Source organism: Amblyomma mixtum, chromosome 9, assembly GCF_055824585.1.
Source record: "Amblyomma mixtum isolate Tamu chromosome 9, ASM5582458v1, whole genome shotgun sequence".
Taxonomy (NCBI): domain Eukaryota; kingdom Metazoa; phylum Arthropoda; class Arachnida; order Ixodida; family Ixodidae; genus Amblyomma; species Amblyomma mixtum.
The window spans coordinates 6,427,381-6,443,965 of NC_143020.1; the positions used below are offsets into that span (position 1 = coordinate 6,427,381).

General features: G+C 49.5%; 1 pseudogene; it reads left to right on the forward strand.

Annotated features, from left to right (window-relative positions):
* The first annotated feature begins 2,883 nt into the window (after window positions 1–2,883).
* On the forward strand, window positions 2,884–15,983 carry LOC149328175 (uncharacterized; annotated as a pseudogene).
* Window positions 15,984–16,585: the final 602 nt, after the last annotated feature.

The following is a 16,585-nucleotide window of genomic DNA, read 5'->3' on the forward strand; positions in this document are numbered from 1 at the left end:
GCGTAACTGGCGTCTTCCACGTGCGTTTTCAACAAGTAGCAAACGAATTTTGTCCACTTCCCAGAGGGCGCCACGTCTTGTGAAAAATGCGGATTGTGAAGAGTTTCCCTTTGCGTCCTAGCACATCCCTGCTAAACTGCAGCACAAGAACTGTAGGTTCCACACTTTCCTTCATACTTACCCCTCATAGACCCTCTACAGGCTGTGACGTCAGACCACGTGACTCGCGGCTGCTCCGACCGCTGTGCGCCTACCGCCGCTTCGCCACATGCGGTCATGTGATTATGCACCTTGTGGTGGTGGTTGAAACATTTACTGCAAGCAATGCAGAAGGGGCAAACCCTGCCTCCCCTTACATGGCACGAGGCAAACCTTAGGGGGTTGCACCTCACTCGACATTCGCTTAAGGAGACGACGTCGCTCTCGCATGCCGTTTTGACATGAATGAGAGCGCGGTTGATACTGTGGCTGAAACGCCTGCGAGGCATTTCAAGCGTCTAATCAAGCTAGCCAAGCGTAATGGAGCTTTCTTTCTGTCTGAATAGATTTCGAAGCATACGAGAGAAAAGAGGTACTGGTTATGGCACACATGACGTAGGCCAACAGGGGATGTCTTTTTTTTAATTTGTAGTTTTTCATCAAATGGGAGATTAATAAAAACAGAAGAAAGAAACAACCACATGCCGCCGGTGAGATCTGAACCCATGACCTGCGAGTTTTGCGTTCGACCGCGTTCCTACGCAGCGCTCGTAGTATTAAAGGACGTACCACGTCCGCCGCTGGGGATGATGGCGGCGCTGGTGAGCACACTAAAGTTTCCCTTACACTACACATCAATACCATCCAATGCAGCAGATTGGACAGCCGTCGTCCTAGCAGTTTGTGAAGCACCAGAAGCTAAATTCGGAGATCATGGACTCGGACCCCGCCGGCGGCATGTAGTTGTTGTTTTTCTGCTTTTATTAATCTCCCATTTGATTAAAAACTACAAACTAAAAAAGACATCCCTTTCCTCGTTGGTTTCAAAGGATGTTAGTTTCCGGCATGTAGCTTTAGAAGAATTAAGCAACTAGCAATTTTCTTATTGCAGACGTCATTAGCAACTTTCTACAGTATTACAAGTTTATCCGGCGCAACAAACACAATTCAGGCGCTGCATTTCCCCTGCCACATTTTTTTAAGTCGGTGTGTCACCGGGTCAGCTACCGTTTCTGGTGAGCTACAGTTTCGTATGCCCAACCAACCACCTATCCTGAAGCGTCGTTCACAGAATCGGACCCGGCGACGGCAGAAGCCATCGCTATAGCCATCACGATCAAAATTAGCAATACCCAAAAACACAGCTGTGACATTTTTTAGGATCCCAAGCCACCTGCGGAGCCCACTGTAGTGGTCGTGTACCGCGCGCCACTCTCCGCGTTCTGAGCAGCCATCTCCAGCATAATCACGTCATCACCTGAGCCCCAGGACATGCACTTGTCTAAGGCAGTATTAGGGCCGACGCGCTAGCTCGAGAATATAACTTCTGAACGGCGTACAGAAACGGCATCTTCTACCGCGTCTCAACCCATTTTTCAACCCGCCTAGAGACCGTTCGCCTAAATCAGCGACTCTACACCTCGCCACATAAACAGCATTCCCCGGCGGACTCCTATCAACCAAAACGCATCCAAACACTGACTTTTCCGAATCTCCACCACCCAAACCGCATTCACCCTACATTATGCGCAGATACATGACCCTGATGTGGCCTTATTAATATGTTCACACATATTACATGGACATGCACCGCAAACCCCAGCCTCTTAAGCAGCCCATCGTGGCGCAGGAGAAGTTGGAGGTGACGCTCCCTATGCCACCCTGGGAAACCAGGGGGCGCTAGTCACCAAAGCGTCGGCGGAAGCTGCTTGAGTCCTGAACTGAGCGCCCCACCCACAATCATCTCCGGCCACCTTTTTTACAATAAAATTTTATTCTCCGTTTCTCTCTCTTGATGCAGTGGGAGGTTCGGTTCACCAGCGCCACCCTGGCATCCCAAGGGGCGTTCATCGCCATCTCCACGACGCCGGCCAGAGGCACAGGAGTCTTGGGCTGAAGATGCTGATGGTGATGATGTCCACAGTCTTAATGGCACACACCCATGGCGGGACTTTGGCAGGACTCCGCCTGCTTGCCTTCAACCAACTTCTTCTTCCCTCTGAATAAACGTTTTTTTTTTTCCTTCCTATGGGAAGTTTTGCAACTAGTAGCATGAACGGACGCTGACAACTGCGAAGAGATAAAAAAAATTCTTCTTTCTAGTCACCCACTGTGGGCGAACAAGCGACATTAGTAGCTGCACTGTGACCACAACCCCAAACTCACCTTATATAAGCGCCTACTCCAAACAGAAAATGAGCCGAGGCAACGCACATCTCATATGCTTGAAGTCAGGCAGCAATGAAAGGCACTCGTGCGACTCCTCAAGTAAACGCGGTAAACGTCGCCGTTACTACAGACTTCCATTTTTTCAGAACTACCACAATCTGGTTTAAATAAATTTCTTGGACATTAGAAGAATCTGTAAATTTTGGATCTCAAAACACTTAACTAATGTGGACGCCCAACGGTTCCATTCAGAGAGCGGAAGTTAGCGGAAGTTATCTAAAAGCGCTGTCAAAACTGTGAATGAAATAGGTCGTTCTTTCTTTCATGCGAGAAGTCAGAGGGCTAAGAGAAGCTGTTTTTTTTTTCTCAGCCGACCTTGAAAATTACAGAAGGGCAGCTCCCGCAGGAGCACGAGCCGTAAAGCAGACAACACTTCCACAAGAGGGCGCTGGACCCCAACAGCGGCACGCGCTCCTCGAGGCCTTCTTCCAGACGAAGAAGAAGAAGACAGCTACGATGGAAGCTCGGCCGACGAGAGAAGACCTGCCTTCGCCAACTGGCACCGGTCGCCCCGCGACTCGGACTTCCATCTTGCGAAGTAAGGATCTACGATCGGCAGGCTTCTGCCTGAGCTGCGCATCTGGGGCCGCTTTAGCCACCGCCACCACCGCGCTGGCCTGGCTCGCTGTTCACTGGGCTGCCAAGAGGGTGAACACAAGTGACACTGGGACGAAGTTCTGCTGCCCCAGCGAGGCAGCCACGCTGTTCGCCGCCATCGACGCCAACCAGCAGCCGTGCACAAATTTCTTCGCGTACATCTGCAAGAACGCCCTCGAGGAAGGCTTCGTCCAGCGCGACGTGGCACGCGACTTGCTGGTGAGCCGCTTGCGCACGGAGACCACACTTCTAGTTTCCGCGAGGGTGTACTAGCAAAAAAAAAAAGAACCGCAACACAAAAAGAGAAAAATTATGTCCGAAGCACTAGACACGTCAGGTTTACAGTGCTTCCGGTCGTATCCCTGCTGGTTTATACCGTTCCAGTGAAGCAACGTCTGGCACGCCTTACCATATCATGGTTTATGGGGTTTTAACGTCCCAAAGCGACTCGGGCTATGAAGGATGCCGTAGTGAAGGGCTCCGGAAATTTCGACCACCTGGGGTTCTTTAACGCGCACTGACATCGTACAGTACACGGGCCTCTAGAATGTTGCCTTCATCGAAATTCGACCACCGCGGCCGGGTTCAAACCCGCGTCCTCCGGGTCAGCAGCTGAGCGCCATAACCACTGAGCCACCACGGCGGTTCTTACAATATTCATGTTTCGTCGGCAGCGCCAGTAGTAACGCCTGCTTCAGAAATACGTTGCAATTTTCTGCCCTTCCCGGGTATTTGGAAGTGGCTGCTGTGGTGTTCTAGTCGCAAAAGCCCTCCTGTCATAAGTATCGGTAGCGAAGATAGCACAAACTGTTTCGGATTTATGGGAAAAAAATGGCGCAGTAACTGTCTGACATTTTGGTGAACACCCGAACCGCACCGCAAGAAAGAAATAGAGGAGAGAGTGACAGAAGAAAGGATGAGATTGGTTTATTAGTATATAAGGGTGTACCGCCCCAAAGCGACTCAGGCTATGAGAGAAGCCGTAGTGAAGGGCTCCGGAAATTTCGACCACCTAGGGTTCCTGACCATGCACTGACATTGCACAGCACACGGGCGTCTTTTACGTTTCGCCTCCATCAACACGCGGCCGCCGCGGTCGGGTTCGATCCCGGGTACTCCGGCTCAGTAGCCGAGCGCTCTAACAACTGAGCCACCGCAGCGGGAGCTATGGTGCGGCAATTTTAAAATATGGCTTTGAATCGAGTCTGCAGCCAATACTTCTGACTGGTATTGATTTGCAAACAATTTGCATTCCTTATCGATTCGCTCATTTTTGGAGAATTTTGACGCCATAAAAATCTCCCACCGCCCAGGTGGTCGCACGAGACAGTTTTGTGAAATGCCGCCTGACGTGAGAGATATCAAATTCACCACTTTGTTAACACTCTCGAGATTGAGGCTCTCAGACTATGATAGCTGAAACCATGTGCGCTTTATACTTGGAAGAAGAAAACAAACTCCGTGTTTCTGTAAAATTTGCCGAGAAATCGTTCACTATTCAAAAAGGCCTTCCCTTTCTCAGTACTTCCATGTGTATGTTAGATAATCAAAGCATGCTTGCTCATTACGGGTAGTGTTGCGAACTGTTCGGTTTATATTTGGACCTGATAGGATAGTGAATTGCTATTGTACTTTTTGAAAAGAAGCCTAACATTTTCCAAAAGAAGCTCTGGTCAGATTCAATTGGCCGCAGTCAACAGACACCTTCATCTGCTGATCGCAAAGTTACGGGTTCTATCCCGGCCGTGGCGGCCATATTTCTACATATGCAAAATTCAAAAACGTCAGCGCGCTGCTCGATGTCGGCGCCCCTTAAGGAACTGGAGGTTTGAACTCCATCCGTACTCACAGGGCGGCGGTGCGAGCCCTAGCGAAGAATGCCCTCGTTGAGGGAATCCTCATTTTCTATCGGAGAAGAATTTGTATGCCAACTAGCTCCACTGAATCCATGGGAGAGCAAAAAGTTGCAGAAGGCGATTACGACACATGTTTTTGAAGCTGGGTGTAAAAGTTTCTCAGCCTGCTTGCGTATGCGCAGTAAGCGTCGCGTGGTAACGGACTGCAACTCAATGGCCGGCAGCTGACAGTCGCGCCGATGGTGCAGGCGCTTTCACCGCTACGGAGTCACATTGGCCATGTGTACTTCGGGGCGTTAAAACCCCATCATTCGCAGTTGACATGTAACAAAGACAACTCACAGACGCTTCTCAAGAAACTAAAAGGTCGGATTAGTGCACTCGTTTCAATCAGAGATGGAATGTCTCAGAAAAAAGGCGAAAGCTTTAGAAAACTACGCTCTCTAAGGTTTTTTCGCGTGGTTCGGAAGGTTAGAAAATAAATATGGGAGCTGGTCTATAAGTCCTTGCCAAACACAGACAGCAATTATTCAAATCAACAGTGAGAATGGGATGAGAAAACGTGAGTAAGTGAACTTACCTACTTTGCACGTTATTATCATTGAGCACAAAAATAACTCGCAGTTTAGACATGATATCATGATTTGTTGTCAATTCATAACACTCTTAAAAGAATGCGGGAAGAAATATTTGGCGTGCCGTATTCTCGCAAGCTGCCTTTTTCATTCCATTCTAACTAAGGCAGAGCAAAACTTATATCGGAGTTCTGCTCATCTTGAGAAGGCAGCTACAGGAGGCGTAAACTTCAAGACTGGATTTTTAAATCAGCTGGCATTCTCTCTACAACTTATCAAGGCATAAAAACATGGTTCATAAAAAAAGGGGGTGGCACTTTTTTTAGGCCTGTAAAAATTTCGGCACATCTGTTTTTTATATCTCAAGATACTCAAATCTGGTAATTGCGAAGTGCGGGGATGAGAGAGAAAGAATGAACAATTGCAAAGTGGACACACGTGAGTGTTGTTTTGCGTGATCACACAATTCGAATTGGTATCTACTTATAGCCTAATTAGCTCACATTAGACAAAAGCAAGTTAGATGTGCGGTCGTAGAAGCCCAGTACTTTTACGTGAGACAATAGAATGCAAGCTTTCAATTTGCTCACAATGTGTTTATTTATATTGTAAACTCTTCCCTACTGGCCAACTCTTGACATCTCTATATTTATATACACTGTACTGTTCGTTGGTCCAGCAGCTATCTATACCGGTTAATAATCGGGGAGAACTAAAAGCGCACAGCAATTTTCTGTTAGCTTCGCCACCCTGTCTTATTCAAGCTCCTGGAGTACCCCGCCCGGAAGGGGGAGGGGGGGTTAATTTCTTAACTTAAATTCAGCAAACCTCAGCGACCAAAGGACACGAAAATTATAGGTGTACAGTTAAAGGCGCGATGAAAGCACAGTAGGTTAATGATAGTAAAACACGGGTTATTGATATTCCTACTCGAAATCAAGAACATGAGAAACATGAAATGGCCATGAACAGAACATGTAATGCGAAGGCAAGATAACCGACGATCGTCAAGGGTAACGGACCGGATTCCAATAAAGGGCAAGCGTAGCAGGGGGCGACAGAGAGCTAAGTGGACGGAGGAGACTAAGAATTTTGCGGGGATAATGTAACCACAGCTGGCACAAGATGAGGTTAAGTGGCCAGTTACGAGACAGCCTTTTGGCTTGCTGTGGGTATATTTAGGCTGATAATGATGCTTTCAGAATTTTAATTTTTCTTTTTTGCGTACCGCCGACGGCATACTCGGCAGTTTCTCACCACCTAAAATTGAAAAAGAGAGTTCCGTGCTACTGTCAGCAGGCAAGCTCAGGCAAACTTCTGGAGTGTTTAAGCGCTCGAGCTCGAAACTTCTGCTGCACTTTACTCGAAGCCTCCATTTCAAAGCCGCTGTGCGCGAACGTACTCAGTCACATGACCTCAGTTGACCAGTCGGAACTAGCGCCCACTTTCCTAACTACGTAGGTAATATTTTGATTTCTTAGCAAATGAAGGCGGAGGTTTACACATTTGACAAGCTGTAAGAATGGCGAGGCCAGCTTTACTCTGGGCAGTTCCCGGAAAAACTGGCCAGCGTAGTTCCTGTTGAATATCAATCAACCACAACCTGCATGTAAGTATCATCAACGGACTAACCAGTGGCTACGAACAGGAGCAGCTCCACATGACAGCTGTGTCATGAAAAGGTCTAGTGTCGAGACACCGCGTCTTGTCCTACTTAAGACATGTGGCGAACAATAACATTATCTTCGCTTTAACTTTTCTCGAGCTTGCAACATTGTTAGTACTGCGCTGCCTACAAAGCGCACCCAAAAGGTGGCTACCGACAACTCTGTTCTTGATTACTACTAGATGTCCTTAACTACGGTGAATGACGCAATGGTGTAACGCCAGTGTCCTTGAATGGCTGCGTTTCGGAGATTTGGTTCCTGGAGGGCATCGTTGTAAGTTTCCAAAGAGATCTTGAATTAGGCGCTTAACTCTATGCCCCTATTGAGTTTTGGAGCAAGAGCTCTACTCCTCGTGGCACAACTTCCGATTGCGATACGGATGGGAAAGTGACCTTCAATGCCTCACAAGGTCAAACCAAACATAACGGCAATTCGCCGCGGTAGCTGAGTGGTTATGGCGCTTGGCGGCTGACCCAATAGAAGCGGGTTCAATCCCGGCCGCGGTGGTAAAATTTCGATGGAGGCAAAATTCCAAAGGTCAGTGTACTGTGCGATATCAGTGCACGTTAAAGAACCCCAGGTGGTCGAAAGTTCCAGAGCCCTTCACTACGGCGTCCCTCAGAGCCTGAGTCGCTTTGGGACGTTAAACCCATTAAACCAAACCAAACCGAACATAACTGCGGGGTGGTATGATCCCAAGATGTGGTAGTATGTGCTCACATTATTGTGACTACTGGGTACCGGACCTTAACATTTACCGATGACCTCGGACTTGACTTTTGATATGATACAGTAGACGCCACATCGACAATGTCCTTCCATGTCTCCCAAGTTCAAACAGAACCCTAACTGTCGTGGTATGTCCCGATCTATGTTAGTACGACCACGTGATCATATGGCTTTCAACATTGGGAACCTGACCTTAGCCTTGGATATTGACCTTGAAATTTGATTTTAGACGTGGACACCATACTTAACAGAGATTACGCTCGTATAACTAGCTTCGAGCCAAGTTGAATCCCAGCCATTTTTTTTGCAGTTGGATGTCACCTCTGAAATCATCAAGGGCACCCAGGACTACGGCAGTGAGGCTGCAGCCGCACTTCACACCCTTTACACATCGTGCATCAAAGAGATATGGCAGGAGGACCAGCGAGCCAGGGATGTTGCGGCGGCCGTGCTAGAAATCGCCAACACCACCACGCGAACAAGTGGCGCAAGCTTACTTCGTTTGGGCCTTGCGGTGAATAAGCGGTACGGCCTGCCGTTCATCTTCGAAGTATTCAGCTCAGTAAGCCAAAGACCATGGGTTATGTTCGTTCGAAGGAACCCTCGACTCGGCGACTACAAAAATAATTGTGATGCTTCCTGCTACGGTGTCACTCTCTCCGTCCTTAATTCCCACTTTGGCACTAATTATACCAACGCGGACGTCTCGAAGTTGGAACAGAAATTTCCGGCTGCCTAGCCAAGACGATCATTCGTGCCTTTGAAGAAGATTAGAGATGCTTTCGGACATCTTGAAGCGTCCCAATTCAAGACCATATTGCTCGAGTTCCTTATACATGTCGACCGTGCGAAAATAATTTATGTCATAGCTAAAGCGGGCCTCTTTGCTGACATTCGGCTTCTGATAGACGCGCACCATCAGCCGCTGGCGTCATTTTACCTGTTGCTTCTTGTCACTCTGCAAGCCATGCTCTACATTACACAGGACAGCACGCTAAGTTCGCCTAATATGCGTAGCGAGGACGTCTGTCAAAAGCACGTACGCCGGAGCTACCACCTATGGCGCATAACGTACGTCGCGGCACTCGCGACTCCCGCGAAAGACCGGCAGCTGCACAAAATTTTCGAAGCCACACGGCGACGGTTCATTGACTATGACCCACTTCGGCGGCTGATGGCAGCGGGAAACGACACTGACCACTTCCGGGCCGTAGTCGCCAACGTAACGCTCATGCTACCTGGAGACCTGGTCTTCAGAGAGCCAGCCGTGCCCCACCTGACCTCCCAGGGATTCCCCCGGAACTTGTTCTTGTCTTTGAACTTCGAGTTCGAAGCTAGAAAGGAGACATTTCGACGGGGCGTGCCCTGGTTTCGTGACAACCCGGACAGCAGAACGGCGGACCGCATGTTCTTTGCCAATGAGACCAGTCTGTACGTGTCATCACTGAGCTACGGGTGGCTGAGTTCCGGGACTACTGACCCACTGCTCGCCGACGCTGCGGTCATTGCGAGTCGCATGGCCGCCTTGATGTGGCTCAAACTGATCAGCTGGAAGGACTGGTCACGAGAAACGAAGACAGCTCTACAATCCCACAGGTGAAGTTAATACGGAAAGGAAGCGATCGCTCCTGAAAGAACGCGTTCTTGCATGCAGCAGACTGTGTTTGTTGCGGCTCCCGTCACGTTCGAGATGAAGTTTACTCTATTCCTTGCACGCTAGTGGCGTGAAAATGGTTACAGAGTAAGCGGCGTCGGAGGCATTCGCCTTCGCTGCGAACGTATTTTCAGACGCCTCTGGGGCACGGCTTCTGGCAAATTGCACATGCTTTAGTCGAGAGTTTGACGGCCTACCGTCTGGTCAGGTATTATGGGGATGAGTTCTGGTCAGCGGCCAAGGTCAATAAAGATGCAATTTTTTTGCACGTTTCAGGAGCGCTGTGGCTCCCTTGTTCACTATCGTAACAATTACAGTGAACAATTATAATGAACAAGGGAGCCGTAGTGCTCCCGAATCTTCAAAATTTTCTTCTTTATTTACCTTGGACAGTGACCAGTACTCATGATTGTACATGGTTGACATGAAACCAGTGATTATCATTTCTTTGGTAACAGCTAAGCCTTAATCGCTTACGATAGCCTCCGTTGCTTATGTGCCGTGAAACCAAAAAAAAACACTTCGTTTCACAAATTGTGGCAGTAAAACGAGTCCGTTCTTCCTTTCTGTCCTTTAGTTTTCGCGCGTCTGTAATTCGGCAGTGTAGACCATAGTACGAAGTTTCTTTGGGAAAGCACTGTCGGGCTTCTAACCTGAAAAATGCAGTTTTGTGATGTAGGCTCTGAAGTTAGTCACGCGATGCGGAAAACTGCCGGAAATAAACGCGACTTTGAGAGAGGGTCACCTTGACGAACGCGGAGAAATAAAATTGCCGTGAGTGAGTTTCGAAACAGCCGCGGCGCGAACAGATCAGCTTCGCTGGCCACTGCCCGAGAGCGCTGTGCCATCGCCGCAGCCGATCAGGCCTCGTGTTAAACTGCAACACACACTCGCGTTGCGGATTGGTAGTCGGCGTCATCAACTTTCATATGTACGCAAGTCGGTTAGTTTGTGCGTAAATTCCGCATCTGTTCCCTGAAATGCGTGCCTCTTTTGATAATGCAATTCCCGATTGGGTTTTTGAATTGGTCGGATCTAACAGGTGTCTCAGCAGACCTCACATTCTGGAAAGGCTCATGCTCCTTTCCATCTCGTCACATCTGCTACACCAGTTTTGTTCCCATAATTTGATCGCATAATTTTCAATTTCCTTGCTATGTCTAGCGACCCTCCTTCTAAGATGACGGTTCCATTTTTGCTTCTTTAGTCTGCGCTCCATGCCATGTTTTGCCTCCCACATGTGAAGCAGTTTGCTATCAACTATCTTTGGGGCATATACCCCTTCAGGTATCTTTGTTGCATCTCCAACGTGACGCATGAGGGTCTCCGTCCATTTCTCTATGTTAGTGATCTTCCCAGTGGCAGCTTTTTCTCGCTTCTTCCTAAATATTTCCTATTCCGTTACTCGCGGTTGACGCGCACGACGCGTCTTAACTCCTTTTTTAAGGATCGAGGCCAAAATGAAAAGATCCCTGCCGAAATGTTTCTCTGAATTGTGCCATTTTAGATGTCACATTTTTAGAGAACGTCAGGTCAGGGGAGGTGTCTGCGCACACGCTGTTACCCACCCTGGATGGACTACTAGGGTGCGTGTGTAGGGTGAGTCCCAGCTCATGCGCGTCCTCCCATAGCTGCCTGCCTTTAGGATCTTGTTTAGCGTAACCCCATTCCGGGTGCCCGGCATTAAAGTCACTGACTTTAAGTCACTTCACGGGGTTAGTCTCGGCTGCCTTAATCGCGTTGCGAAAGAGGGCCCTGAATATCACCTTTCTCTGCTGTGGGGTACTGTACAGATTTAAGAGGAACACGCTCGGCTCCTCTTTTCGTCCAGTAAGGATTTCTAATAGCACTGCTTCAATTTCGCTCGAGTTGACTTCGTGCTCAATTGCCGCAATGTTCCTCTTAATCAACGTTGTGACGCGAGATCTCTCACCTCTGTCACTTGAAAAAGCTTGGTATCCCGACAGTTTTGGTGTTTTGCGCGTCTCCTGCAGGGCTATAGCTAGCGGTTTCTCATGTAATAGCGTCAGATATTGTTGCACTAACGCCCGCTTGCGTTGGAATTCTCGACATTTCCACTGCCAGATTAAAGACTCAGTTGGTGCGCCTCTAACCATTTTGGAGCTGGTCAAATTGCTCCTCTGCTTTTTGCTGCCATACTCCGATGGCAACTAATTCTGCCCGTTGCCTTTGCACTTCAACCGTAAGGGCTTGTACCTGGCTTTGCGTCTGATTTATTGCTCCCAGAATTTGGGCCATGAACGAATCAAATTTAGCTTCCATTTTGGCTTCTAATCTTTTCTCTAGTGCCACCAACGAATTAGCGTCCTCCCCTTTTCGTTTAGTAGGAGGCGGCCTAGCCGATTCTACAATCATTTTTTCCTCCTCCGGTGTCGCAGGCTGTGTGGGAGTCACCGCCTTAGGCGCCGGGGATGTTGATCTCGAAACCAATTTTGGTGGCGCGCTGTGGGGTGAGGGGGACTGCGTACGCGCCTACAATTTTGGTTTATTCAATTCCTGAGTGAGCTTATTAATGATCTCTTTAAGCTCCCCAACCTCTTTCCTTAATTTATCGATCTCCTCGTCCTTGTCTTTAGCCTGGGAAGCCCCCCTGTCAAAGTTCACCCTTTTACGGTCCCCGCTCGGACTCCGCTTCTAAGTCCATGGGTTCGCCGGGTCTCTGGAACACGATCTCCCCCTGGTCTGGATCCGGAGCGGCCCCTGGTGCGGGAGCTCGAGCGGCCGCGCTGCTGCGGCTTGCTTCCTGTAGTGTCCTCCTCCTTGGGTCCAGGAGGTTACGTAGGCCCTCTGGATCCGGAGCGCCCTCTGCTCTTGGAGCGCGTACTGCCCCGACGATGGTGCTGTCCGGGATGCCTTCCCGTGGTCTCTTCAAGGCTCGGGAAATCTTCGGCACGGAAACCCTCGTAGTTGTTGCCGCGCTTGTCTCTGGAGCGACCTTGGCGGGTGGAATTCATCTCCAATGTTTGCCGGGTCCCGTGTTTTGGCGAACTGCCGCCGCTTTGCTCCCACCGCCTCTTCAGCTCGTAGGGCGTGCGGTAGAGCTCCTTGCATTTCTTATCGCCGAGCAGATGTCCTTTGGCGCACAGCTGACACTTGATCTCGCATTGACGATTTTCGAGCGGGTTTTTCGCCCCACAACCGCGGCACTTTACGTTTTTAGGGTCCGGGCAGAGATCGGCTCGGTTGCCCATTCTTCCGCATGCGTTGCACACTTCGTATTTTTTCCGGTAGAGCGCGCACCGTTGAGCCAATGGCGTGATGAGCACCCACATCGGGACTTTGCTGTCTTCGAACAGTATCAGGACTGTCTTCGATTCCTTGCCTAATCTTCGGACCCCCAGCACCGGAGGGTTGCCGTGCGTCTTGAGACGGTGCAATATGTGCGCCTCCGAGAAGTAGAGGGGGACGTCGTGAATTACGCCCTTTCCGCAGTCCTCCGGCATGGCGACGTAGGTGGTTATATCTATTCGCTCCCCTTCGAAAGTGAGTTGCTTCAGCTCTACGTATTTTCTTTTTCGCCCGGCGTCTCTCGTCGCCACGAGAATAGACTGTTGGCGTGTATTTATGGAGACGATGTCCTCTCCCGCTGCGTCTTGGTCGACTCCGGCAGCCTGGATTATAGCGTTCGCCAAGTGCGCGTTCCCGTGTTTCGTCAGCAGCGTGACGCCGCCGCTGGGTCTCATGATTATCTTTTCGGCGTCGCTGGGGAGCCTGATGTTTTGCCTTTCCACCGACTTCGCCGCCATTTTCCTTCTCGCGAGCTTCTCGGCAGCCTGCCACCGCTCCACGATGCGCGTCTCTTGGTTGGGGCTAAGGTTAGGATTAGCCTCATTCGGCGCCGCTTTGCCTGTTTTTTTGCTAGTGTACCACTGCCCGGGCACATTTAGCTCGCTCGGATCAATGTGCGTCCCTTCGACGGTTTCCATCATCGTGCCTCAGCAAAACGGCCATCTATAATTTTGGAAACGGCAGGATCTCGCCGGAAGCGGCAAGGATTCTGGCCAGTAGACAGGTGAACAGAAAAGTTAGCCTAATTTGGACTCCCGCACACGCGTCCATTCCTGGCAACGACGCGGCCCACGAGTTAGCCCGAGCTTTCTACTTCCGGCTAGCTGTGGAGCCGCCCGACTGCCAGAACATGGACGAGCGTCTGCAAAATTATACGGAAATTATCGAAAGTTATAGGTTACAGAGGAGACTGGTGCCACCACCGGATAAAAGTCTAAACAACAGGGAGGCAATCGCATGGCGACGCCTCCAAGCTGGGTACTTCGTAAATCCGGTCTGGGCCTATCATGTTCACAGAGATAAATAAAACGATAAGTGCAAGCACTGTGGGGCGAGAGGGACTCTCGACCACATAATCTGGGAATGCGCTAGCTCCCCAGGGGCTAACGAAAACATAAATTGTAAAGAAACCTGGGAAGCCCTGCTGCGGAGCGAGGCCCCTGCTTCACAGCAGCAAGCCATCCGCCTGGCGGAAGAAGCCGCGAGGAATCAAGACCTCTTCCCCCGCTTCTAATCGCGGAGGTCCCGGCCCCCGTCACCAAGGCCTGTGTGCCGGGGCCGGGGAGTAGGGGGCTTCCTTATCTGGCGGAAAATAAAGTTATCATCATCATCATCATGTGCGCAAGTCACGAAAGGAAAAGAAAGGCGCTTTCAATCAAGTTTTCAGGTATACGTGGCTTTGGTGTCCACCTGCAAAAACCTGCTTTCGCACAATGTTTCGTGCTTAACTGCCTGCAATGCTTTGCACCTTGATCGAAGGACCGAAGGACTAGACACTGCGTACAACAGAAAACTGGCCTTTGTGTAGCGTGGCACACAGCTACACACGAGACATGCGCTTAGAAAGCAGCGATCACATTCAGGGTCGCAGTGATTGCAACTGATAGAGCTCACAGTTCGCTAACGGCTGAGATATATACCGCAATAATAAAGCTGGTCTGGTTTCGTCAAAAAGCCTCTACCAGACTGCAACAAGAAAACACGATACTCCCCCTCTTATTACCCCATAACGTGTACGTGTTAATAGCGCTGAGCGTACAGCAGAATTTAAATTGGTTTTACTGTGCTGGAAGTTTCGCTGGACTTTGGGAGTGCAATTTCAGACTTCTTGCATAATAGCAACCAATTTTATCGTCATAACAAGCGAAGTGTTCAAAAGAAACTTAGTGTGTGAGCACTTATCCGATGGGTAGCAACCCCGGGCAAAATCGTTCGTTCTGTTACATTGTTTGTTCTCAGTTGGCCTGGCGTGAGCGCTCCTTCCCGCGCACTGCCGGTTGATCGTCATCGTTTACGTAGCACAAATCGTTGCTTTCTCACTGATGCGAGTGTAGTGAACATTCTGTGTAGTTTTTGAAGTACTGCTTTCTGCGCTGTTCGTAGTTATAAATGCGTAGTATCTGTCTCGCATATCTCGGTGGACACCTGAACCGCGCCGTAACGGAAGAGAGGAAGGTGGGATTGGAGGAAGAAACAGAGAAAGAAGTGCCGTAGTGGAGATCCCCGGAATAATTTCGACCACCTGGGGATCATCAACGTGCACTGACATCACACAGCACACGGGCGCCTATTGCGTTCCGCCTCCATCGAAACGCGGCCGCCGCGGTCGGGTTCGAACCCGGGTACTCCGGCTCGGTAGGCGAGCGCCTTAACCACTAAGCCACCGGGGTGGATGATCGCTGGGATTTCATCTAGACCTTCATGAATTAGGGGTTGTAGAGGGGGTTGAGTGGGGACCTGGTAAGAAGTCACATTACATATTTGTCACGTGTCTAGGTATGTGATTACATTACGCCATTGTCCCTTGATCTAGTGTGACGTCACATTACGTCGTTGTCACGTGACCTGTCATCACGACAGACTCGTAGGATGTCGTCACTGGTCCTACCAATTAGTCTTGGCGTTACCTAATTAGATTTATTTAGGTGTGACGTCATCTTCATCGCGAGACTTCTCAGCTCGTGACGTCACATGGTGCCGTTTCTTGCAGACATGACATTGAAAGTGAGTCGTCTAATGATTTCGCATTAAAACAGTCTCGTAATTCCTATTTTAAGGTTATTTCTAGCAATACTTTCCATGCAGGGAATGCGTGCTGAGTGCCTCACACGCCGAGTACTTCGACGACATGCGCCGTGTGGTAGGGCTGAAGATGGGGCTACAAATCGCCGCCATTGTCGGGGCTGCGGGCACAGCCCGTGGTGACGCCGTCAGACCAGCGGACGCAAGAGCTAGCTGGTACACAGTACAGGACGCCTGGAGCCTCTACCGGATATCCGAAGCCCAGTTCTTCTACGCCCGCTTCGCCTACTACCGTTGCAGCATCGCTTCGCAGGCTAGAGCTTTAGTGAACGAACTTGTCAGGGACAACGCCGACTTTGCCACAGCGTTTCAGTGCCCCGTGGTTGATTACGGTGACTTCGTGAACATTACTAGGCGGAATGATTAACATAGAACTATCTGAATGTGTGGTAGTGAAGGACATACGCGCCTAGTTATATTGCTGGATCTTATTCAGTTCCCACCTTGTTTATCGTTTATTTTTGGTCTTGTTTGCAGAGGCTCTTAGAGTAGGTTACGTTGCAGATGTGCGGCCACTGGACTGTAGAAATCTAAAATCTGATGATAATCTTAATTGCTCTTTCCTGTTCATGTATGCGGCTTAGCTTGGTTTAGCTTTTTACGCTTTGGAGGCATCTCTAATTTGTTATATCCACGAAGGTTCAAAGACATATTTCACGTTACGAGCTCTTCCGCCACCTGAGGGGGTTTCAAAAATTTACCTGGTTTCGTCACCAACCATCAAGTGAACAAATATCACTCCAAGCAATTTTGACCATTTATGAGCGTGAAAATTATGCATCATTTAACGACACTTAAACGTGTAATTTTCTTCTACTATAAATGTTCTGAGGAGCAAGCTTGAGAGATCAGAAATCTTATGGGGCTTTAAATACGCCAAATTAATATTGCCGTGTGTGGAATTTCCACGTGCTGTTATTCTGCTCTGTGATCGTCGCGTGCTGAGGCCAGCGTGTGTACGAGCATCTG